The following is a 23915-nucleotide window of genomic DNA, read 5'->3' on the forward strand; positions in this document are numbered from 1 at the left end:
TCAAAATATTTGATTGTATTTTATTATGTGCTAAATACCTTATAAAGGTGCTGTGATTATCTTGCCTTCTTCCCAGCCTCTCAGTCTCTTAAACTGCTAATTTACTAATCCTCCTGAGCTTTCAGAAGTATACCAGAACCTCTTCTCCTGAGCTCTAGAGCAACAGGAAACAACAAAGAAACTTGAAGAAAGCAAAGACAAAAAAATGTTCAGAAAAAAAATCCAGAGATGAAGAGAAGGAGCTGCAAATGTGTGTCACAGCCACAACAGTAGCTGCTGCTCTCATCCCACATGGGCTGTGAGAACTTAATGAGCAAAATTGTCCATGCACTTAATAAATACTTGGGCTGAAGGACTGAAGAAGGTCATGTTAAAGACCTAACTGCAGACAATTGATCATGATGGAGCTAACAAGGTATATCTAGGAGGCACAGGTGTGACTCCAGCAGAGCCGCAGAGGCAGGAGCTGTCATGGGAAGGGCCACCAAGCTCTTGGTCCTGACAAGTGGATGCCCAGCATCCCCTGTGGGGCTGTAAGGACTCCGCTGCTGCAACAGCTTTCCTGCCATTGGCTTCAGCAGCCTAAATGTTGCAGGAACCTTTAATCTGAGTCTAGCTAGATGAAAGCAGCTACACGTGTAACTAGCAGTGCCGTAATGGCAGCTTTGATTACAGTGTGGGTGTCTTCAAAAATAGATGATCTTGGGAATCAAGGTCAGGATGTGATTATGAGAATTACAGGCTTTCCTAAAAGTGATGAGGAAAGCAAAAATGCAAACTGAAAAACTTATTGATTCTTCCATTTTAACCCTGATGACCAGCTACATCAAACTGATCTGCCGGGAGCCATCACAGACAAATCTACAATAAAAGGAACACAGTGGATCATCAGCAGACATCAGAAACCTTCCCAGAGGAGAGGTAAGGAATGTAGAGCTGCCCTTGTCGCTTCTCCTTTGGTAAATGACTACTCAAAAACCCTAATTAAGTTTCCGTCTTTAAAATGTGATTTCCATTTGGTCCCTGAGGTTTAAAAATAGTGAAGAGATTTCAGCGATTGATGACACTCTCGGTTGTGCTAAATTAGCACATAGAGGAGTTAGGAGTTGCTAGTGGTGGTGTCATGTAGTAATGGTATCTCCTTTTCTTCTTGCCCTTGCACCAGGTTGCTGTTCCTCACCACCACGCTCTTGGGCAGCCGCCGCATACCAGAGAGGCAAATCACACACCAGTGGTGCTTGGTGGTCAGAGTAAGTTTTTTATCACTTTTGAATTCGTCTAGACCTTGAATCCCTTCATTCAAGCTTGTCCATGGGCCTGCACCTCCAATCTTTTCTTACATATGCAGGCTTGTGAAAAGAGGAAACCGTTTTGCCTTTATGGGTGCTTTCGACAACAGCTTAACTTTACTGACCACTATGGAAATTCTCTAGACTTGCACTGCTATGAACGAAACTAGGCTCGGGGGATCCATGTGTGTGGGTTATAGACTCCTTAATTGCCTGTGGGCAGCATTGTCCTCTGACTCAGAACTATCTTTGCCTTGGAAAAAATAATATAAATTATTGTTGTTCTCCATTCACAGACATGATCTCTTTAACATTGTTCTGCATTTGTTTTCACAAAATTTATTGGCTAAATGGCAAAGAAGGCTATTAGTTGTTTCCACTGAAAGGCGTGAGTGATAAACACATCTGTTATACTCCCGTACAGTAATCGGGCATGTTTTTGATTGAGCAGTCCCTGATTCAAAAGCATCTCACCTGCTCTTAATATGAAGGCAACAAAAACATAGCTATGTGCTGTGTTTCTGGCACAGTTCCAGATCTTCCACATTACTTAAATCGTGACCATATATTCCAGTTAGCTTAGGCTTCAGGCTTTAAAAGCTCAATGTGAGTAATGAGGGGAAAGCAATCTGATTAGCTGGTGGAGCTGACTAAAAGGCACCTTCATTACAAAGGAGCTTAAAAAAGGAATAAAACTACATGAAATAGATTAAAGGTATAATAGTAATTATAGTATCAAACAGCATAATAAAGAAAAATATCTGCATTCAACTGGTATTAATATTTAATAGATGGCGCAGGCATGTCCATGGCTTTATATTCTTCTGTTTTAATGATCTTTACCACAGCTTGAGGTCCTTTGTCTTGTCCGCTTCCACTGACATCAGCTGGAAGAGACAAAGATTAAAACAAGGGTAATTTCCCCATGGTCATTGCTTGGCACTCTTTCTGCTTTGCTCAGCCATGAAGTGAAGTTTAAAGGATGAAGAACTGTCACTCAGGCTGATTCTCCTCTCCACCCCATCTTTCCAGGGTTAACCACTCAGCCAGTCACCACGGAAACGCGTGGCTCCTTTGCCACCCCACAGCCTCATATTGGGAATGGCACCATAATCTCATTAGGAGGCTGAATTTGCCATTGAAGCTTGAATTCCCATTACAGGAGGGGAGTGGACTAATGCAATTAAGCAAATTAGCCTTTTGAGCCACTGCATGGTATCTGTCCAATACCATGAGCAAAGACTAGGTAGTTTTCTTCCTCTCCTAAAAAAAAATATATATATATAAGTCAACAAAACCAGTTCTCCAGTCCTCTCCCCACATGATGTTCAGGGAAATACTGTAGTCCCCTCTCAGTTGTAAAGGTCTTTAAAAATGGGAAGAAAATTGTTCACTTGACCAAAAACCTGAATTGTTTGCCTTTATTTGTCCCACTGCTTGGATTCCAGTGGTTCTGATTATTTCTATCAGTGTAATGTTTAGGCTTCTAAAGGTAAAGTAAATAAAACCAGAACATTTTGGTTTGCTCTTTTCATATGATATGTGACAGTGGTTACCAGATCAGAACAAAACTCATGTTGATTTCAAACCTATTTTGATGTGAAGTGTTTCTTAAGTGCTGTGAATAACTCTTTTATAATACACCAGATTTTCAAGAGATAATTCCAGCATATTCAGTAATTCTCTAGAAACACAGATTATTAAATGCCTAAAGCAGCGCTTTTCTGCCTTTTGTTGTGGGGTTTTGAGACTAATCCAGTTCCCTCCTCCCTCCCTCACCCTGCCAAGTAAACAAAGTCGCAAAAGCGGACTGTAGCAAGAATCGGGAACCATAAATCTTTGAATAATATCCTGGCACGTGAGTTTCAAAGGCAACATATTTCTCTGAGAGCCCAGGGGAGAGTGTGGGGGAGACAGGGAGAGAAGGGAGCAGTGGTACCCTCCTGAGGATCATGCTGCCGTCTCCATCACGACATTTCTTCCTGGGGAGGTAGAAGCTGGAATGGCGCGGGCAGGATCTAGGAGGCTCTTCGCATATCAATTACCGAGGAGGTTATGCCGCTGGCTGCTTGCCGTCTTCGTCTTTGAATGGGAAAGGCAGGAATAGCAAGTGCGTTTTAGTAGATGTCATTGTGCTACCACTCATCTCCTCACAAACAAATCCCAGTCTGCCACCAGGCACTGCAGTCAGGAGTGGAAGCATGGGTTATTACTAAATAAGGGCATTGGCTATACACTCAACTTCATATAATACATGGTTCCTACCCTAAGCTGCTTACAAAATAGATGTATATTATGTAGGCAGTACACACAGTTCCAAAGGATAGTGTAATCTTAGTATTTTTTCCTGAAAATGCGAGGGACTTCAAGACTGAGTCAGTGCTGAGAATATCTGTCGCAAGCTTGAAAATAGAACGTAGTGTAGATAATGCTGCGGTTATTTGAAAAGTGTCATGAAGCTGGGTATTTCAGTGGCCACAAACTCCCAAAATGTCAGAGCTGAGCTGGTGCTGAAGAGAAACTGATATGTGCTGAAACAGAAAATACGGGACTGAGGCTCACAAACAAAATGAGCTCTGTGCTGTGATGGCAATATCCGTACAGTTTGGATTAAAGTATTTTGATATTTATGGTATCAGATCAGATAAGGACAAATTTTAAAAAAAATAGAATTCATGTTTTTAAATATTGTTTTTCCTCCTGGTACCATTACAAAACAGAATCAGGGGTTGAATTACTTTCCTATGTGAGTTCTTATGTAACACTGTAAAGTAGTCCTGTTTTGCCTATTTGGTTTTTCCCTTTTATCATGTTTGGATTTAAATTTAGCCCTAATCCTTAATATCCTGCTTTGAAAAGCTTAGATCTGTATTGTATGGTATTCTTTAAAAGGTTTTGCTCTTTACTGTGTGGTAGCCTTGAGTTAACAATATAGATTTCTGTTCCTATCCGTATATTTGATAGTTTTTCTTGGGTTGTTTTCTTCATTTAATACAATGTAAAATTTCAAATATTCATCTTAATTGGAATGTATTCTTGAAAGTTCTTCAGGGGTAAACACTACAAATGTGTCATTTTGTGGGGGTGGGGGAAAAAAAAAGAGCTAGAAGCCGTATTTTGTGTCTTTCATGAAAGGCTGTGACTGCTGTTCCTTCAGTGGATGGGTGTTACTTGCTCTTGAGGAGATGAGGCAGGAAAACACTGCCAAGTACCCAAGACTAGGTTTTCCTGGTCACCTTCTTTAATCCCACAGGGAGGTAATGAGTTCACTGGGCAGCTGTTATCTTTTTCCCTCTCCTTCCCTGTTTTCTTTTGGATGGCATATTTCCTGGCACTGTGATTTTCCATCGCACAAAGGTTTCAACAGGTAGTTTACACAGCTCACCTCTACTATAAATCAGGAATAAAAAACACACCAAAATGCAGCTCTGCAGCTGTGTCTCTGCCTTGACCTACTGCCAGATTTAAACATAATGGTTTCAAACTCACCAGGCCTCTGGCATCTTTCTTACCCTGATTATATTTTATGCTTGGAAAGAAAGCATGAAGCACGGGTAGCCCCATGAAGATGGGAGGATAAGACCTTAAAAACTATGCTGCAGGCAGCAAGGATTTGAAGAGAGGAGTATTGTGACCCAAAGGACAAAGGGAATTTTAATACTCTGAATAGGACTTAGAAGAGAAGAGAAAGCAGGAGACAGAGATAAACAAAGGCAGGGACATGCTTCAGGGAAAGCATAGTAAAGGAAGAAAATATAAATGCCAAAAGTCAACCTCCCTTTTTATCCTCTTTTTGTGTTTCATACAGTCACATCAGCACAATAGGTGTTCATCTAGACCCCAGGATCCATTCATAACTTTTTCATCTCTTTGGGACTCAGTTAAAATAGTACATGGCTTTGCCTCCTGAAATAGTGAACTCTGGTCTTGAATGGAAAAAGGATGGTGTACAGAGCCCAAAATTAAAGCAACTTAAGGGAGCTTTAAAGTTACAAAATGTGATAAACTTAAAAATAATCAGCAACAATTGCCGATGTAATTTGTAATAGATATTACAAATACTTCTTGGCCTTCAGGGAAGAAAAGAGGATTTATAAAAACAGATAAACATCTCTGGAATGTGGAGAAAACAGATTTTTAGTACAAAAGTCCAAAAGAAATAAGGCAACCTTTTATGTGGTATACTGAGGCACTGCCATATCCAAATGTATTGCTGTTGACAGACAGCAAAAAGGATGAGTCGGGTGTGTATTCTTCGTTCAGGTGATGGCTGTCATACAATAGTGTTTTACATTATTGTTCACTGTTTATTGCTAAAGGGGATTGTCCCAGTTTTAATATCAGCACTTTGCCTGAACAAGTCCCACATGCTTGTGTTTTGGGAAAAGTAATACTGATTCATGTAGAGCAGGTGACTAAGAGAAAAGCAGAATAGCAGGGAAAAAAGATAAAAATGATGAATCCTTAGTGTTCCTTTGCAGGAAAGGCTCGAGTTATGATGCAAATGATACAAAATTAATGTATTCATGAATTAAAAATGAGAGGTGGCACAAACATGAACTCATTGAAATGGAATTGCACTGCCGTGTTCCTCATGAATTGCCACGTTATGCTGAAACTCCCCAGGGAAAAGCTGCTCACCCTTGCAGGGGTGAAAGGCTTCTGCACCACTGAACACAGAAAGCAGAGGGACATCCTCGTGCAAGAAAGGTCTGTGATGTGTGGGGTGGATTCGTTAGAGGGAGGCACAGCTGGCAGATGTTGTACACAGCCACAATGTCTCATCTAGCCTCCACCAGTCCCTTTCTCCTCTGATGCCTTAAATTTTAGCTTTCATGTTTTTCAGATTCTGTGCTGCCTAGGGGTGTAGTTCTGAGCCTCATATTAAGTGCTAGTAAGCTCTCTTCACAGGATATGTAGACAAAACAAATCCTTTTCCTGCTGAGGACCAAGGACAACTTTCAGACCCAAAAGCATAAACAATGGTGGACTGAAAAGAGAAGACAAGAAGGATGGGACCTCACAACCTGAAGCTGTAACTGGACAATTAAACCCCAATATGCAAATGGACTGAAACTTATAAAAGTGTAAGACTTCGTGACCGATCAGTCATTTTTTGTGACCATTCTTGGTCCACCTTGGATGTAGCCCTGGTCAGGCCCCATCCTGCCCAGGGTGGATCCTGGAGATCTTTCAGTAAATACCTACTGTATTCACTAGCTCTGTCTAGTCTCTGTTTCAGGTCAGCCTACCCAAGGCATGACCTCCCTACCCTCCATATTCTTCATCCACTCAGAAAGGGTGTGTGACACGTGGAAGAGAGGGAGGTACAGGTCATTGCCAGGCTGGACTGGGATAGTTTTCCAAATATACTGTAAAGGGAAGTATGTCCTAGACCTAGGGGTATTTTATTAATTGTTAGAAGGTAATTTTGTCTGTAACCTCGCTTTTCTTTTTCTTCTCATCCGTATTTTGTCTCCTTCTCCCCCAGATTTTCCACTTTTCTGTGTGATGATAGGTTTACAGAATTCTGAGTATGCAATGTAACTTACAATATGATGCTAGTTATCTGTAAGGTGTGCCAAAGCAGGCTCAGCACAGACCATCATGAAATGATGAAAGGTTAATCCAGTTCTCATCTCTGAGTTGTTCTCAGCACACACAGCTACAATGCCCACTGGCTGGGGCTTCAGATAATGTTGGCCAACACATTTCTTACTTTTAACCCACTTTTCAAAGCAAACTAAAGTTTTGTTTTTAACTACTGAAATATTTCTTGACTGTACTAATAAATAGACAACATTAAATATGTTCCTGTGATAACCAGCTGATCATTTTGGGCCTACAAACTCTCTGAGCTTCTCTATTGACCTTCTAGCATCAAATCCTTCAAAATACAATTTTTCTCCCCCGTTCTGTATTTATTCCCCTTGTTATTCTAAACTTCATATTTGTCAGCTTAGTTTTTCTTATTGCTGATAAGATACGATGCATAGTATGTTTTTGCTTATATTTTAAAAATCCTGTAGAGTTCCCTCTCATACAAAACTGGTGAAGAAAGGCTCGTCCGTGTTCTGTGTCCTACTGTGACATTTTCCACTCTAGTGTACATATTTTTTTTGCACATCACTCAATTCAGCTAATTCTAAACTTTCAGAAACCTCTCTTTATCGTATTCATATAAATGTCTTCAGCATTTCTCAAACACATATAAAAGCTATATATGCTGAATGCATTTTAGAAAGAATTATTTGCTCATCTCTAGTTCCCAGTCTTGCATGGGTCTAAATCTAGTTTACCACAAAATTGTCTATTATGTAATTTCATTAAGGTTCTCCTAGAGTCTGTCACAGTCTTTAGCCACCAGAATAATATTTTGCTAACAAAATTTGGTGAATTAAGATGTTTCCTTTCTTTTCCCAACTGCTAATAAACAGGTTGAAAACACCACTTGTATTGTGATTTTCCTTGACAAGTTTAATGATTAACAGCTTTCCATTTTTTCCAGTTACCCCTACATACTTTCCACATTGCAGCAAATTGTTAGCTCTTTACAAGATGAACTGTCAAGAACCTCCAAAATCAGATTTTATCAAAACTCTTGAGAAGATTTTGAACTAAATGGTTTATTGTGCACTTCATAAGCTCTTGATGTTTAGAGGACTGTTAGATTTTCTATGGAAGTCTCAATGGCTTAATTTTATTATTTTTAATTAATGTCTGTGTTGCATCCAATGCTGAATCATCTTCTGCACTCACACAGAGCGGCAGCTGGTTTGTGATTTCACTTCTGTGCTGACATCTCCTTTTGGAAGGCGTATCTTCCTACTCTTGTTTTTCCTCTGGGCTTAATCTAGTCCTACCCAAGCAGTCACAAGCTGTGCTACCATAGTCAGTGGATTTAGCTTTCTCCAGGGAAATGAGAAGCAGAGGCGGCACATGCAGGGCTCCAGCCCGCACTCCTGGACCATTCCCATGGCCCAGCTACTGAGAGATGAGCAAACCACAGCTCACCAGCCCCTCCCTGGGGATGGAGAACATGAGCTCTTGGGACAGAGAGCCCAGCCCACAGCAGCACCGATGGGAGAAAGGGTAGAAAACCAAACCCAGGTCCTATCTCCTCTCAGCACAGGGCTGAAGGGCTGGGATAAGATGTGAGCAACACTTCTGGGACACCCACTGCCATGGCATTCCTCCAGCAAGTGCCTGTTTCTTAACAAGGGTCAAGATAAAATTAATTCAGGAAATTGCAGCATCGGTGTATGGACAGCCGTGTGAACTTGTAATCACTCCCGGGCCAAGTCACATATCCAATAAACTGAGGTTTTGGGTTATCTTTTCTTTAATGTAAAAAGATCTTCATATGACTATTGGACTAATTATTGCACAGGTGAGGCATTTAAGCGTATTTAACATCACAAGGCTGGTCAGTGCTAGCACCATGCTGTCACCTCACAATTTTGAATAAAGATTAGCAGAGTTGCAATTCCAGAGCCAGGCAAGAAGCTGACAAAGAGATATTTCTTGCCTCAGAAACAGGAGTACAGACTCTAAGCTTTTTTATGAGATAACTAGAAAACTTTTCTTCTTCCTTGTTTTTCCTGGCCAGTCAGGACACTTCAGCACCATTCAGGGCTCGACTCTACAACCTGAATTGCAGTAAATCAATTAGTTACCAGATTGTATCTTATTCTTTATAAAACACGAGCATTTCTGATACTAAATGATATAAAGAACTGCTTTCATCCTGCCTAAAAAAAGAAAACCCCTAAAGTGTTTTAAAGATAAGACATGTCAAAGTTTTGAGACTTTTTTGAGATTCTAATAGTTCAGTGCTAAGGACACCTCTTGGATGTGCTACAAGTGTCTGCTGATCTGAAAATATTTTTCAGTGAATATTAACTCCCTGATTTAGTGAACATATTTATTGTTGAACCTTCTGTTACAGGTGAAGGGAAACACCATTCTCCATTCTTTTGCTGATAAGAAAAAAAAACTGTAATACCCCACAAGACAAGAAAGTAAGCAAAGCTGCTTTTTTGACTTCTGAATAGGAGGTGCTAGCATATTTATTTAAATTTTAAAAATATAGTCAATGACTTATATACTGAAAGAACACAGAACTCCAAACATACCCCTAATACCATTCTTGGTGAGCTTATTGTGCTGAGATCATAGGTATTGTATTCTTCCTCGTTTCCCACAGTCAATTGTCCAAACATTCCTCCAGCGAATGGAAATCAGCCTTACTTGCTTATATTTCTCTTTATGACAGGATAATGCATTCCTGCTCATTGGCTCTGCTTCTTCTGAGCCTTTAATTTTGGTCCTTAAACACTGTTTGCATGTTCCTTAAAAATCTCTGATTCCTCGACTCATTGTAGAGCCTTCTCAGCTGAGTCTAAACTGCAGGAGCTAACTGTGTGCTTGCCTCAAAGGTGCTGCATAACTGAGAGCTTGTCTGTCACATGGGAAAACAATGACATGTCCCAAACTTGGATGAGAGTGTTGGAGAGGAAATTCCATGTGGAAACACAGCAATTGTGAAGCACACTTTGGCAATCAGCTTTTCTGAACCCTAACAGAACAGCAGATGCACTGAGGACAAAGGAACTCCTAAACCATCACAGTCAGAGTATTTGTAAGAAACAATTGTTTGGGATTTTCAGGGGCAGGGGAAAAAAAAACCAAGGAGCAGCTGTCTCAAAAAACAGTCTTAAATGAAAAATGGACACAGCTTTGAAAGGAACTGGCCCTCACCCCAGAGGTCCTAAAGGTTTGGGATAAAATGGAGGTAGATTTATAGAAATTACTGAAAAGGGGTAAAACAAAAAATACAGTATGTCTGCCCATGCATCTTTAGAGGAATTGAAGTGCAAATGAATGAAAATTTGGGGGTTAGTTTCTTCTGGGAACAGCCTCCTTAGTCATGGTCAGAAAAAACACGCTGAAGAGATGCTAAGGGTAGGAGGAATTAATACAGTGGGAATGAAGCATATGGAAAAATACTGACTCTAATTGCTAAATTTGGCACAGATATATCTAGGAAGTTAATCCTACTGAATGTTTGCTATATTGGGATATTGGTTACTTATCAGAGGCATGTGTGTGTGCAGAATTATATTTTCTGTAGCTTTCTTCAGCCAACTTTACCATTAGAAATGGATAATTTGTAATATTCTAAGACTGATGTTTTGCTCAGTGTAAGGTGACACTTTCCTTGCAGGATATCCAAACTAATCACACTGCCAACCAACAGGCATCTTATTAGTCTGGCTCCTCGGCTTTTAAAATGTCTCATAATTCTGTGAAATATTTCTGGTGCTGAGATTCTATCAAACCGTATCTTACAAACAGTGTATCCAGTAATGCATATCAATTTCAATAACCAGAAACTGTGAAAAGCATCCATCTTCAGTAAGTAACAGGCATATGACCGGTCTTTCTTTTTCCTCACTGAACAACTGATAAATTAATGCTACCTTTCTGTGCCAGCTCCACACTGTTTATGGAGGAAGACCCAGAATGAGCTGTTCCTCTTCTGGTGCCTATGATCAGAGACAGCCTTTGATTCTCAATGATTCTTGATTTATTTGGTCTCTCCCTGTCGCATCTCATCAAACGTAAGTGATCCTTTGGAAGTCAGAGAGCTGGAAAATGAGTGGCACACGGTGGTGTGCTACAGACAATAGCAGATCCCAAGCACTTGTGCCTACAATGAGAAGCAGATGATAAATTTTTGTGTGTACCTGTGGGTGTTTATTGACATCACAGGTGGTTTGTGAGGAGAACAAGTACAACTTTATTAATATTGGAAAGCACACTTTGTTTAGTTCTAAAAGAGGCAGTAATTCTAACAGCAGGGTATATGCTCCTTGGTACAGTAGCATGATATATAATTTTGGAGGTTATTTTCCCACTGGAAATGGCAGTTGGCTGTACTCTGCAGAGATGGGACCGTGGGTAACAGACCAAGTCAGTCCTCAGCATGAACTTTTGTGACTCCCAAGCAGGTACCAGACTGGAAAAACTCCGCCTTTGTGGTGCTGAACATAAAGGACATTACATTCCGGCTCTTTGACATTTCCTTGGACATTGAAAGAGGAACAGTGCACACTTGGGAACACCCACCTGTAGCAGGGTTGTAGATTTCAGCCTGGGTAGCAGTGACTAAGCCAGAGCTGGAGGAATTGGGAGAGGAGGTAGCTCCATGTTTGGGAAGAGTAAGGATGGCTTCACCTATGGGAACCACCAGCTGCTTTCAGAGGGAGGCACAAGCCTCTCCCCAGCAAGAGCCATGTTTGCTTCCCAACCTGAGCCTGATCCCAGGAGGTTTCTCACACACAAAGGCTGAGCACCAGCAGGAATTACTGATAGCAGTCAGTGAGCCCCATCAGCCCTTTGGTATTTAAGGGTTGGGTCTTTAATCCTTGCAGTCTGAGGAAGTTTCAAAGTCAGACTTCTCACTTGCTGCCCTGACACGTGGCCTCCTCTGCAAATGGTGAGGTGCTGCTGTTCTCTCATCAAAACTGATTGCCTCTGTGTTTTTTGTGGACCTCAAAAATCCCATTGGAAAGCATTGGTGATAACTGCACAATGCCCAGGGGCTCCATTGCTGGCTCCGAACAAGCAGGCATGGACAAGGAAAAAGCTCTGGTCATCCATGGAGTTTTATGGCCAAAATTAATTTTACCAATGGAGTTAGGAGGCTGTGGGGTTGGCTGAATGGATTTTGGGGGATCACAGTTTTGAATGAATGTGCCTAACATCTCCTCATGCTCTTCTTCTACTGCTAAAGTCCCTTACAGGAGCTAGTCATGCATTATTTCCATTCCCTGATTGAGTTATGGCAATTAGTAATATCATTACTGTAGGACAGAAGCTCCGGTGGAGAACTGAGACCTTTAATAACCAGGTTTTGTACAAATAAAGAGCCAGTAGTGGCAATCTAGATATAACTCCTGGGACCAGGAACAAAGCATTAATAAAGGTCTTTGGGGCTTTCAATCCCTCAGGGAGAGAGAGCAGTTGAGGGAGAGCTTACCAAAAAAAAAAAAAAAAAAGAAAAAGGATTTGTCAATTTGTGAACTTGAAAATGTCACACTTTTCTGTTGAAGCTATGCCTCATTGCTGTTGTTAACGTGTCGCTGTAACACCTGCTGGCCCTGATTAGGATTCCTCTGGGATGGTATAATCACAGAGCACAATGTGGCCACGAAGAAATTACAGCTCATGATCTGCAACATATAAAGGGGGAATAATGATAGACTCAACCAGATTTACGCTGGGTTATCCATACATATGGCCTGTATGGATGCGTTTGTGTCTTCATTTACTATTTTGATTTAGCTCTGTAAACATCAGTGCTCCCTCATAACCCTGAGCCTGCTCTTATGGTGTCATTGAAGAAGATCTCAAATAGGGATTTGAAATAGGAGAAAATAACAGCTTAGGCTTAGGCTACTGTAAGCTGGGCTGGCTGAGGGGCAAATTTACATTTAGATTGAGCCTCTTCACATCTTCTCTAAGTAATTGTAAACTCTCTTGTGCCTCAGCCCAAGAAAAGAATTTAGGCAGTCCTGCACTGCCAAAAACTGTCTTAGGCTTTGTAAGATGTGTGATATCTAATCTAAGTAGTCAGGCTTAGCATCTACTTTTCCTAATTATTTGTGCAAATACAGCCAGCTCAGTTATCAAATGTCAGCATTAATCAAACAAAGGATACCAGCATTGCCAAAATAAACATGTTGTAAAAGTGTTGTGTCTGATTATTTGTATTATTCAAGCAACACCCAGATGTCCTATTATGTTAAGAGCTACACAAGCATGTAAGAAACCATTCCACCAGGAGGGAGTGCATGACTAATTTGCGATAAGAGAAAACAATTGGACATTACAAGCAAATAAAAAGAGAGAGGAGAATTAGGGGGGTCGTTCTAGTCTGTGACTGTGTGTTCCTATAAGAACCAATAATGAGTTTTAAGTAAAGGAAAAAAACTGCTTTGATATAAATAAATAAGTAATATGATACTGGTAATTCTTACCAGGCATTTGCCTAGCCCAGTGGAGATTTCTGTGGTACGTACTTAGCTTTCACATTAGGGTCTTATCCTCACTCACACCATGCCTGTTTACACCATTCTCGTGGGGGTCCCCAATAGGCATTGCACGACAGCAGAGGACAGAGGAACACAGCCAAAATCCTACAGCTGGCCTCATACCACACAAATCTGCCATCTGCACCCAGCCAGGCACATGCCCAGGGAGGGCTACAGGGGCTGCATTTCTTTGTTATTAAATGCCTTATACTGCCAGCACAGCATAAAGGGATCCTGGTGTGACTGATCATTTTGTCTCCCTCTAACGTGTTCTGCTGCAGCATGTTTTCAGTGCCACAGCCCGACTTTGTTTGAGCATTAATGTGAATAAATCACTTTATTAAGGTGTCTGGTTGAACTGGTGCTGCCTGGAACAGTGAACATTATGTTTCAATGAGAAGAAGGTGCACAGAACACAAAGATGCGCAGAGTTTACAGAAGCATCTACTCTCCAGTGTCCTTTCCAATCTGAGGTCACCCTGCCTTGTCATGGGCTTTTCATTATTCTGAGTCTCTATTTGTCAAGGGCACCTCCTCAGAAGTCAGGATGAGTTTTAGTCCTCTTTGCCTGCAGGAGCTGCAGTTTGTGATGCACAGCGATACAAAAGACATCTTAAACACAAAATATTTAGCAGTTGAAACAAAGTATTTAGTGGGGGAGAGAAAGATAAGTAAGCTAGGAAAAAAAAAATATTAATGTATGTGCAATGTAAAAATTACGCGGTAACCACAGGAAACTGGGCTCTGTCAGTGTCTCAGATTAATTCTCCCAGACAATTCCCAGCCTTTTGTGAATGTGCTCCTTTTTTCACATCCCTAATTCTTTTCCCTTCCAGTATAAAGAAGCCTGGCAGTGTCCCTCAGCTATTGTTTGTAGAGAAGTGGCTTATCTTGAGCCATACTTTTCCTTTCATTTTCCTTCTGAATTGAACCATTCTGTTCATGGGGCAAAGTCAAAACAGGGTACTCATAAATTATCACGGAGCTCTTACCCTTTCATCACGGGCATAAACACTTTGCAAATCTAGTAGGTGAAGCTGGAATTCCCATCTATTCTTGGAATTTATAGCCAAAACCAAGTGAGAGTGGTGACACAGTAATGCAAAACAACCTTTCTGATATCTCCCATGTAGGGCAACATCTATAATATTTAGTGTTTCCGTAATAATTACTATTTCTCATTAGGAGATACAGCACTTGCCATCTCTTTCACTCTCTCTCACATTCCCATAAAGGAGAATTCCTTGAACTGCCCAGCAGTGTACTGGGGAAAAAAAAATTCAAACCCCCAGCTAGTAGCAAAACTGTTCCGTAGGGAACACTAATAATTTGTGATGGCCTGACAGAAATACTGTCATAGAACTATTAAAACTGTAGTTTATATTTTATTTTTCTAGATCAACGGAGCCACTTCATGTTGCTTCTATACACTGGTTGTCTCACCCAAACAAGTAAATTGCTAAAGTTTTACACGGAGGGAGAATAAGGGGACTTACACCTGCTTGTGGGTTTGTTGTGTTTGTCTCTTCTCGAATTCTTCTGTAATTTTTGAAGGACTCGGCCCAAGGAAGTCCTGCCGGTAGCTCCAGTAGAGGTACATACCGGCAGCCGGCAGCGCGATCTTTGCCACAATAGGTCCCTAGCCGTGTGACCTGGAAGGCGCGTTTGGATGCGGGAACACAGCCGCCTGGCAGCGCGGCCCACGGGTGGAAAATAAGGAGCACTATCAGAAGTGGGATTTTCAACAGATTAAAAAAACCAACACGGCATGGCATCAACGCTGGGTGCCCGGGAGCAGAGCTTTCATCGCCTGCCCACTCGCGGAAGGACCACACCGCCCTGTCGAGGAGGTCTGTTCCTCACCCGGGATGGGGAGGGACCTGGCTACCTCCTCCCCCTCCGCTGCCGCTCCAAGCTCCGGCTTTCTCCCGGCGCTGGAGCCGCCCTCGCCCCCGGGCCCGCCGACATCCCGCCCATCACCGCTCTCCCGGCTGGCGCTGCCCACGCCGGCTGCCCCGAGCGCTGTGGCGGAGCTGCTTCCAGTTCCTGGAGACCTGTAAATACCGCTCTGATTTGAATGTTTTGGGGGAGGTTTTTTCACCTTTGCAGCCTTTAAAAAGTAAGGACTACCTGTTGCTTACTCATGCGGCAGTGCTATTCAGAAGGATAAAACAGTGCTCCCCTCGTTTACCGGGAGAAGGGACCCGGGGATGCCCGAGCGGTCCTGACTCTTCCCCGGGCAACGTGGCCTGGCCCCGGCCCCGGCCTGGCATTGCCAGACCCAGCTGCCTGGTCTCGCCTTGGCTACCGTGGTGCCCCCAGTCTCCAGCAGACCTTGGGGCTTTTGCCTTGAGCCCAGACGAGCGGAGCGGGGGACCTGGAGCGCCGCAGGGTGCTGCTCACCCTCGCACCCCTCCCAGAATGTCAGGGACTGTCCTTCCCCGAGCGCGCTGCGGTCCCTGACGTCCAGACGTGGATGATCCGAGCCTCCCAAGGCTAAGCTAGGAGCTAAGCACGCATTTACCACTTTCGTCTGACAGATAAGGCAGCCACCGCGGCTGCTCCAAGGTCCGCTGTGCCCCGGCGGAGGAATCGGAAACATCCCGGCTGCTGCTGCTCTGCTCTCCCCATTAAGACTGCGCCTCTTTCCCACGCCTGAGCCTCTCCTCCCTTTCATTTACTCTCCGGGCGCTTTGCAAATGTAAGGGCTTCAATTTCGTATCCCCGTGCTCCGAAAGGACGGGTCCGTGTCTTTTGTAGTTCAGCCAGAGCCAGGAACTTGCTGATATCCTCGGATACTCGGCTCTGCCTCTAGGTGAACCTGTATCTGCCTTGAGCAGGGAGATAATGCGGTGGCTGTTGTTTTGCTGCTGCCAATCCCTGGAGAGAGCGTTTCCATGAAGTCTTAGCTCGGGGGGAAGAAAACCAAAACAACCCAAACGGGCAACGCTGTATAGCTCACGACCGGGAAATCAACATCTCTCCCTAAACGAGGCTTTCTGATAGGAAGAGGCCGGCAGAGGCGTCCCTATAATAAAGCGTGCGAGGAAAGTAGTTTGCCGGGCGGGAGGAGAGCAGCCTGGCTGGTTGACAGAGGGGGCGGATCCTGCGCACGGGCGGGCAGCGCCGAGTCGGAGCGGCCCCGGCAGCCGCGGGGCTATTTCAGGAGCCGGGCGGAGGCGGCGGCTGGAGCCGGAGCTGGAGCAGTGATGGGGTTAGCGGCGCCGGTGGGCTGAGCGGGGGGCTTGGAAGCGGAGGCGAGGGCAGCCGGGAAAACACGCCTCTGCCTAGGATTGAGGGGGAAAGGATCGGCTTTTCGGGCTGCATCGCAACTTGGGCAGCATCAAGCTGAGCCAGGCGGAAAGGGGAGCGGGAAGGGAAAGAGGAGGAGAAGGAGGAGGAGGAGGAGACGGCTGCCACCGGGGGATTTGGGCTCGATTTATTGAAACAAATCAGTGCTCAGGAGAGAGCGGTGAGGAGGAGGAGAAGGTGGGGGTGGGGGGGGCAGGAAGAGGGGGATCGAAAAAGAAAAGTGCGAGGGCTGTGGCTGGGAGAAACAGAAGTGATGAGAGAGCGAGCAAGGAGGCTGGAGGAGGCTGCCCGTCCTGTCGCCGCGCCCCGCGGGGTCCGCCGCTCCTGCCGCCGCCGGGCGCCCCCGCGGCCGCCGCTGCCGCCCCGCCGCCCCCGGCCCGCGCTATGGAGGCGCTGAACGGCCCCGGCCCGGGGCCCGGCGACGCGCTGCGGCCGCCGCCGCCTTCGCCCGGCCATCACCACCCGCACGCCGAGAAGAAGCGGCTGCACCGCGCCCCGTCGCCCGCCAGACCCTTCCTCAAGGACCTGCACGCCCGCGCCGCCGCCAAGCCTCCGCCCGCGCCCCCCAAGTCCCCCGGCCTCCCCGCCCGGGCGCCCTCGTCGCCGCACCCGGGCGTCCACCAGCCCTCCGCGGGGCTCCTGGCGGCGCCGGGCCGCCTCTCCCGCCGCCCCGCCGCCCCGGGGGCCAAGGCGGCCGCCGCCGCCGTCCCCGCCGTCGGTAGGGCCAAGGTCGCCCCCTGCGCCAAGCGGGCGGCCCGGGGTCCGGAGCCGGGGCCCGGCGGCCGGGGCGCGGGGCGGCAGCCCGGCGGGGAGGCGGCCCCGCCGCCCGGCAAGGGCAGGAAGGCGAAGAGGGGCGCCGCGGCGGGCGGCGGCCATGCGGCGGCGGCGCTGGCCCGCGTCGGCCACACGGACAGCAGCTCCGACCTCTCCGACTGCCCCTCCGAGCCGCTCTCCGACGAACAGCGCCTGGCCCCGGCCGCCAGCAGCGACGCCGAGTCCGGCACCGGCTCCAGCGACCGCGAGCGGGAGCCGCCCGCCGCTCATCCCGCCGCTCATCCCGCCGCTCATCCCGCCGCCGAGCCGCCCCGCGCCGGCCACGGCCCCGGCCCCGGGCGCGGAGCTCCGCCGGCCCTCGGCTCCCGCGGGGATGCGCTGCCGGCGGGCGGGGGCCGAGCCCCGAGCCGCGGGGAGCCGCCGCCGGCAGCCCCGGAGGAGCTGCAGCGCGAGGTGGAGGAGCTGCGCTCGGAGAACGAGTACCTCAAGGTGAGCATCGCCCGCGGAGCCCGGCCTCGGCGGGGAAGGGAAGAGCAGGGCAGGCGGCGGCAGCTGTAGAAGCGCGGCCCCTCCTGCCCGGGAATGCGGGGACCGCGCTTGGGAAGGGGGGGAAAGTAGATTCGCACTGCCTGGAGTCACCTCCCAAAGGACCCCCCGCCCCAGCTGGACCAAATGCCAAATTTTACCCTCAGGAGAGAAATAGGGACAAGGGAGAACCAGCCGGGCGCCTCGGCCCCCTCCTTCCCCGACCCCAGGGAGCGGGACCGCCGCACGGCTTAAGCACAGTTAAGGGACTTAGGCGCATGATCGCGGCTCCCCGCAAAGCCCGATTTGTGGGCGCTGGATGAACGTCAGTCCGATGCAACATGTACCCAGGCAATGGTTGCGTTTGGTTGACGCCGTGGTAGCTCAGCAAACCCCGACTCTTTCTAAAGCACCGCAAACTGGTTAGCAGGACTTTGCTTTCCAGGAACTGTTTTCCTCAGTATCACCCTTCAGGAAAAGCCAAAGGAACAGGTTCCCTCATTTGATGTGGAAAAGATGACAGCATTATGTGCTCTGCTTATTGTGCTGCTTTATCACTGGAAAGTGAAGCCACTCTCTGTGAAGTACTAATTGAACAACAAGAGCAGCAAGAAAAAAGTGTCATTGCATCCTTGTACAGTTAGAAAAGTACATCAGTATGAATCCATCCTTGTAGAAAGAGGAAAGCTAATTTCAGGCGAGCTCTGAGCTGGGTTGACCTGTGGGAACCTTTAGTTGGACTTGTACTTACAATCTAATCTTTTGGCAGAGCAAAGAAGCTACATCCATAAGGATCTATAAATAAGATAAACTGAGATAATCCTGTAACCACAGCCACTGTTTGACTCTGCCTCTGGTGAAAACAATCTTTGTTCCCTGATATTGGGAGCACCCTGTTGTCAAACAAAATAACCACGGAAATCCATGTAAATCTAGGATTCTTACTCAAACTAGAACTGGAGTTTTGTGTATAACCTTGGGAAAGAAGGGGGATAAAGATACAGGCTAGGCTCTTTAAGGGGTTTTGGCTTAGGTACAAGGAACAATATTCAGCATAGCAAAAGGGTAACAGCAGGGGTGCCGCAAGGTTCTTTGCCGGGTCTAGTGCTGCTTAGTGAACTGGAAAAAGGAATGAGCAATGATACAGCAAAATTTTCAGATGACATTAAGTTTTTCTAGCTTAAGTCAAGTCCAGCAAAGACCAGACAGAACGTAATCATAAAGTTAACCCCTGAGGAACATGTGAAAAATGAAGGCAGAGGATGGTAAATATATCTTAATATTCAAATTCTTAAGTACTTGGAGGGGAAAAGTATGCACTTTTCTGTTTAAGTGTGTTGCGTTAACTCAGGAGCATCATGAGAGAAGAAGAAATGAAAACTGCAAAAATCATTAGATTACAGTGGGAACTGAACAGAGACTAACTAAGAAAATATGGTAATATTTTATAGAACTGTAGCTGTTACACAGGTCAGTGAGTGTACCTGAAATACTGTGGGTGCTGCTGGTCATCTAGAAAAGGATAATACAAAACCTGACCAGTAAAAATTATTGGCTCATTGCAAAGCTTTTATAGCACTCAGTGGATGAGAAACTCGAGTGTGGTAAGGAAATATAATAGTCTGTAAAAAGGTGAGCAGCACAGAGAACCTTTATCACAAGCTTCTGTTTTATTTGACAGCCTAGAAGCAAGAGGAGATGTAATGAAATCAGAATTGATAATGAGAATTACTTAAGGAGTAGTTAACTGGCACTGCCATTAGAAGACATGAAGTCCAGGAGCACCTCCATGCATTACAGGATTTGCACAAGTATATGAGTATTAAATACTTAACTCCATTACCAAGTGTGTGTCAAGATCTCTTTCTTAATACTGAAAGTGATTTTTAACTATGGGAACCAAAACAAACAAACAAACAAACAAACAAAAACCAACAACAACAAAAAAAAAAACCCACCAAAACTCTGTCTGAATTGTCTAGGACAGACCCCTGTGAGTGTGTCCCACCTGAGTAACCCTGTGATCAACTCTAGTTGACAATGGCAAGTCTTAGGTGAAGAACTGTATTCTGCTCCATTCCAAATTTTTCACCCTGTGCAACAATGTCTTCAAATCTTTCCCCTTGATGTCTTCATCATCTACAGGAATTGTGTCCTGGCACTTCTTTTGATTCAGATTGTGACTTTATCATGCTAAAAGTATTTCAGAGCCCGGTAGGATAATACAGACTGGTTTCTTTGGTGGGTATGTCCTGGTGCCTGTAGGGCCATGAGTAAACACTACTGCCTCTTCTGAGGGAGATGAGTACATTGTCTGCTTGGCTACCTGGGTGTGTGAGGTCTTAGTTCTGCTCCTCAGTCAAAACGGTTGGAAGCAGCCCAGTGGTGCAAAAATGATCAGGAGAATTCCCAGACTTCATTTTCCTTTCCTAGGAAAACCCATAAAGAAGTCTGCAAATTGAAACCACATCACTGTCTGAGTTGTTTTCTTGTGGGTTTGTTCCGTGTGTTTTTTACAGGGCAGTTCTCCTGGTTGGCATTGGAGTGAGCTGTGTTTCTCCAGAGGGGGCTAAGGGATAACAGGGATGCTGTCAACTGTAAATAGACAAATGATTAGATAAATCCCAGAAGAAACTGTTAATTTCCTGAGCATGGCCACAAGCCAAATTTTGTGGGTTTCACTCCTCCTTATCCCTCCCTGCAGCTGGAGTGTAGCCCTAACTGCACATAATAAAGTCTTTTTCGGGGAATTTTAACTTTCATGTAGGAAGGTCTTTCATGTGTCTGTAACAGAGGTTATAGAAGATACACACACACACACACACACACACACAGACTTAGTGCTAAAGATTACTAGAGGTTAAAGTGTTACCAGAAAGAAAACAAACAAAAAAATCCCCCACAATAATTTGGTTTTGTTTCTGTACACTAAGTACTATAATTTCTCCAAGAATGCCCAGCAAGCTGCTGCTTCTGCAAACATCTCAGACTTCTTATACCATGAGCCAGATTTTAACTTGGTATCAAGTTTCCACCTTATTTATTTCCAGGGCTTTACTCTAGATAAGAATTTAGCTCTAGCCATAGCTCTAGGTGCAAAGCTAAGCCTGTAGGTGAAGTGCATGAGAAGTGTTTACACTGAGAGGCCTCTCTTCTACTACCTCTGTGAAATTTCATCTTTGATTTCAATTTCATGTATTCCTTGCGTGACCTTATTTCAGCTACCTGTGGGGGAAGGCTGTAATACTACAGCAGCATTTAAAAGATATCGCTTAGTTGCTGATGTCAAAAATGAGAAATTTTATCATGGTGCCCGACTCTGTAGGACCAGGACATCCTTGGTAACTGCTGGTAGTAGATAAAGTTTTGGTTATTGCTAGTCAGTCCTGGTAGTAGTAGCAAAACACTGCCCACACAAGCAGTTGATTTTCAATTTTACTTTCAAGTGTCCAGCACATGGAGAAGTGTCATTGACTATGCGAATCCTTGGGAAACTTGGAAAGAAGCCCTCTTTGGTGGTGTAGAGCCCTTTGAGGGGTGAGGAATCTTAAGGAAGAGGGCCCAAATTTTAGCAGTTAGACATGTTTTTTTCTTTGTCTCAGCCAAACTTTAATTTAGACTGTGTTAATTAAATAAATGTGCTAGCAGAAACAGCAGCGATGTTTTAGTCACAACACGCCCCTTTTCTCTTTGCACCCTTCATGGCCATGATGTGAAAGCAGCCTCCTACATGAGGCATGACACTTCCTACAGCCCTTAAAATAAAACTGGTGCTTGCTGTGCTTTTTTTCACCTGGCCTTCTCTTGGTGCCTGTGTGTTGGTACAAGTTCAATACACTGGAAATGCTGGTACACTGTGGATTAGCACAGGAATACGCTGTCTTGGATTTATTAGATAGCTGTCTTTTCTGTCTTGCTTCGTCTTTTTTTCTTTCTATAGTCATTTGCAACTGTGACATATTCTGGATATAAATCGACTGAGGGACCACTCCAGGCCTGTTTTTCCACTCGGATGCATCTAAACTATGTTCTTTTTTTTTGTTTAAAACCACAATGTGTGTCATATGAGGTTACATTGTATTTCTTTACTCACTTGAAACTGTAGCTCTTTGAGTTGTAGGTTTACTCTGAGCTCAGGGGGAGTAATTCCACTGCTTCTTTCATTAACCTCCCGGGATTTGAGGATGTCAAAGGGTTTTGCAGAGCAAAAATGATGCAAAGTGACGGCACCAATTTTTTTTCCGTTTAGTGAGGGTTACCAGGGGTTAGCAAAATGAAGCTCATCCCACATCTCTGCTTGGCACGCTGCTTTTCCCACCTGGAGAGCGGTGGCCCCGGAGAGAACGAAGGTGGCACGAACCCCACGTGTCCAAGCTCAGCCCGAGGGATGGTCAGCTGCCAAGGGAGATGTCACTTTGGGGGAACAACAGCGAGGCCATGAGCCTTGCTAGCTCCAGCTGAGTCCCTGGCAGTGCCCACCCTGCCTGGAGGGGATGAGCTGTGTGATGCACCAGGCAATAGTTTGCCTTGGTGGCCCTCCAGAAATGCTATCGATGTTGCCATTGATGAGTGCTCAAACAGCTTCATCAAGCTCCAGCCAAGGATATGTGTCTAAACAATGCTGTAGCTAATGCTTGAATGAAGCAGGAAAGCTGCCAGATGCTGCTCTCGCTCTCAGATCCCGCAAAGTTAAACCAGCCCCGAAGTCAACAGGCGCTCGCGGTCTTGTGACTTTTCAGTTCGCATCTTGGTTTGTGCACAAGCTTCAGAACACGTTGGATTGGTGCATGACTTGTAAAGCAGCCTGATTTGAGAGCTAAATAATAACATCAGGGGCCCAGGGACTTGGGGTTCATTAACATATTTTGCAAGTGGCAAAAATAATGGTTGTTGCTTTCTTCCCAATCAAAGCCTTTCAGAGCATATTTATCCCTGCTGCAGTTCTGCTGAGAAGTGCTATGGGGGATGTGTTTATTCCTTAGCAGCAGCAGCAGACTCTCCTACATATAGGCAGTTTGAGATATTTAAAACATGAAAACAGAGATTATGTAAAATCACAGTTCACGAATCTTAGATTTATCAAGGACTTTCTAGAAGCTCTGGATTCGCCAGTGCAATAGTGCCTACCCACTGTAATTTCCTGTAATTTCTTCCTCCCTTTCCCACTCTGCCCTCATTTGACTAAATGTATATGAAATAAATTTCTGTTTAGAAAATAGTACTGACAAAATCTATAAATACGACTTTTGGGTAAAAGAATAAACATATTTTACATAGATAATTGAATTTCCTCCTTCATTTGCATTTTCTTAAATACTATACAATTTATTGATTTTGTGTGCTTTAGTCTTCCTATTTTGCAGGTATTTTTAACTTAATTGATATTTAATTAATTGTCATTTCTGGACACTGATGTGTTCTAATTCACTGGAGCCTAGAAAGACTTTGCCAGTGTGCATAAGTGTATTCACAGAGTCATGAATTCAGTATCCATGTATCTTTTATGCTGTTTTGTTGCATGTAATATCTCTCTAATAATAATTTTCAAGTTTTCTTTGACACATGGCTGCATTTCACTATTTAGTTGCTATTCAGGCTCTGAGATAAGAGCTTTTTGATTTTCAGCAGCAATTCATCTCAATGAAGGTAGATCAGCAGGCTGACCTAAATGCAAGTAGTGCAGACGACCCTTCCTCTGTATTTATACACAGATTAGTGGTCTTGCTTTGGACGGCATTTAGTCTGGCTCCTTGGACAAAACATCTCCATCATGCATATGTTTTAAAGCTGTCCAGAGGACTCGATTAATTGAGCACATTTGATGCACTCCTGGAGTGTGAGTCTCTGTTTCATTTCGGAAGGAATCCATTTCTTGCATGCTCTGTGGACAGAATAAATGTGCAGTTGGTGGAGATGA

The 23915-nt window shown here is 44.9% G+C and overlaps 1 protein-coding gene across 12 annotated transcripts in view; it reads left to right on the forward strand.

The window, feature by feature from the left end:
- MTCL1 (microtubule crosslinking factor 1) overlaps nucleotides 1-23915 on the forward strand; it is a 127712-nt gene continuing 103797 nt past the window's right edge. For 10 of the 12 annotated variants that reach the window (XM_058423625.1, XM_040057892.2, XM_040057901.2 and 7 more), the window contains exon 1: nucleotides 17865-17962. The gene's annotated coding sequence lies outside the window, so the exon portion shown is untranslated. Of the gene's footprint in view, nucleotides 922-1165; nucleotides 1251-17842; nucleotides 17963-23915 lie in introns of those variants that run through there. The other 2 variants (XM_058423597.1, XM_040057863.2) reach the window with 2 other exon arrangements.

Source organism: Hirundo rustica, chromosome 1, assembly GCF_015227805.2.
Source record: "Hirundo rustica isolate bHirRus1 chromosome 1, bHirRus1.pri.v3, whole genome shotgun sequence".
Taxonomy (NCBI): Eukaryota; Metazoa; Chordata; class Aves; order Passeriformes; family Hirundinidae; genus Hirundo; species Hirundo rustica.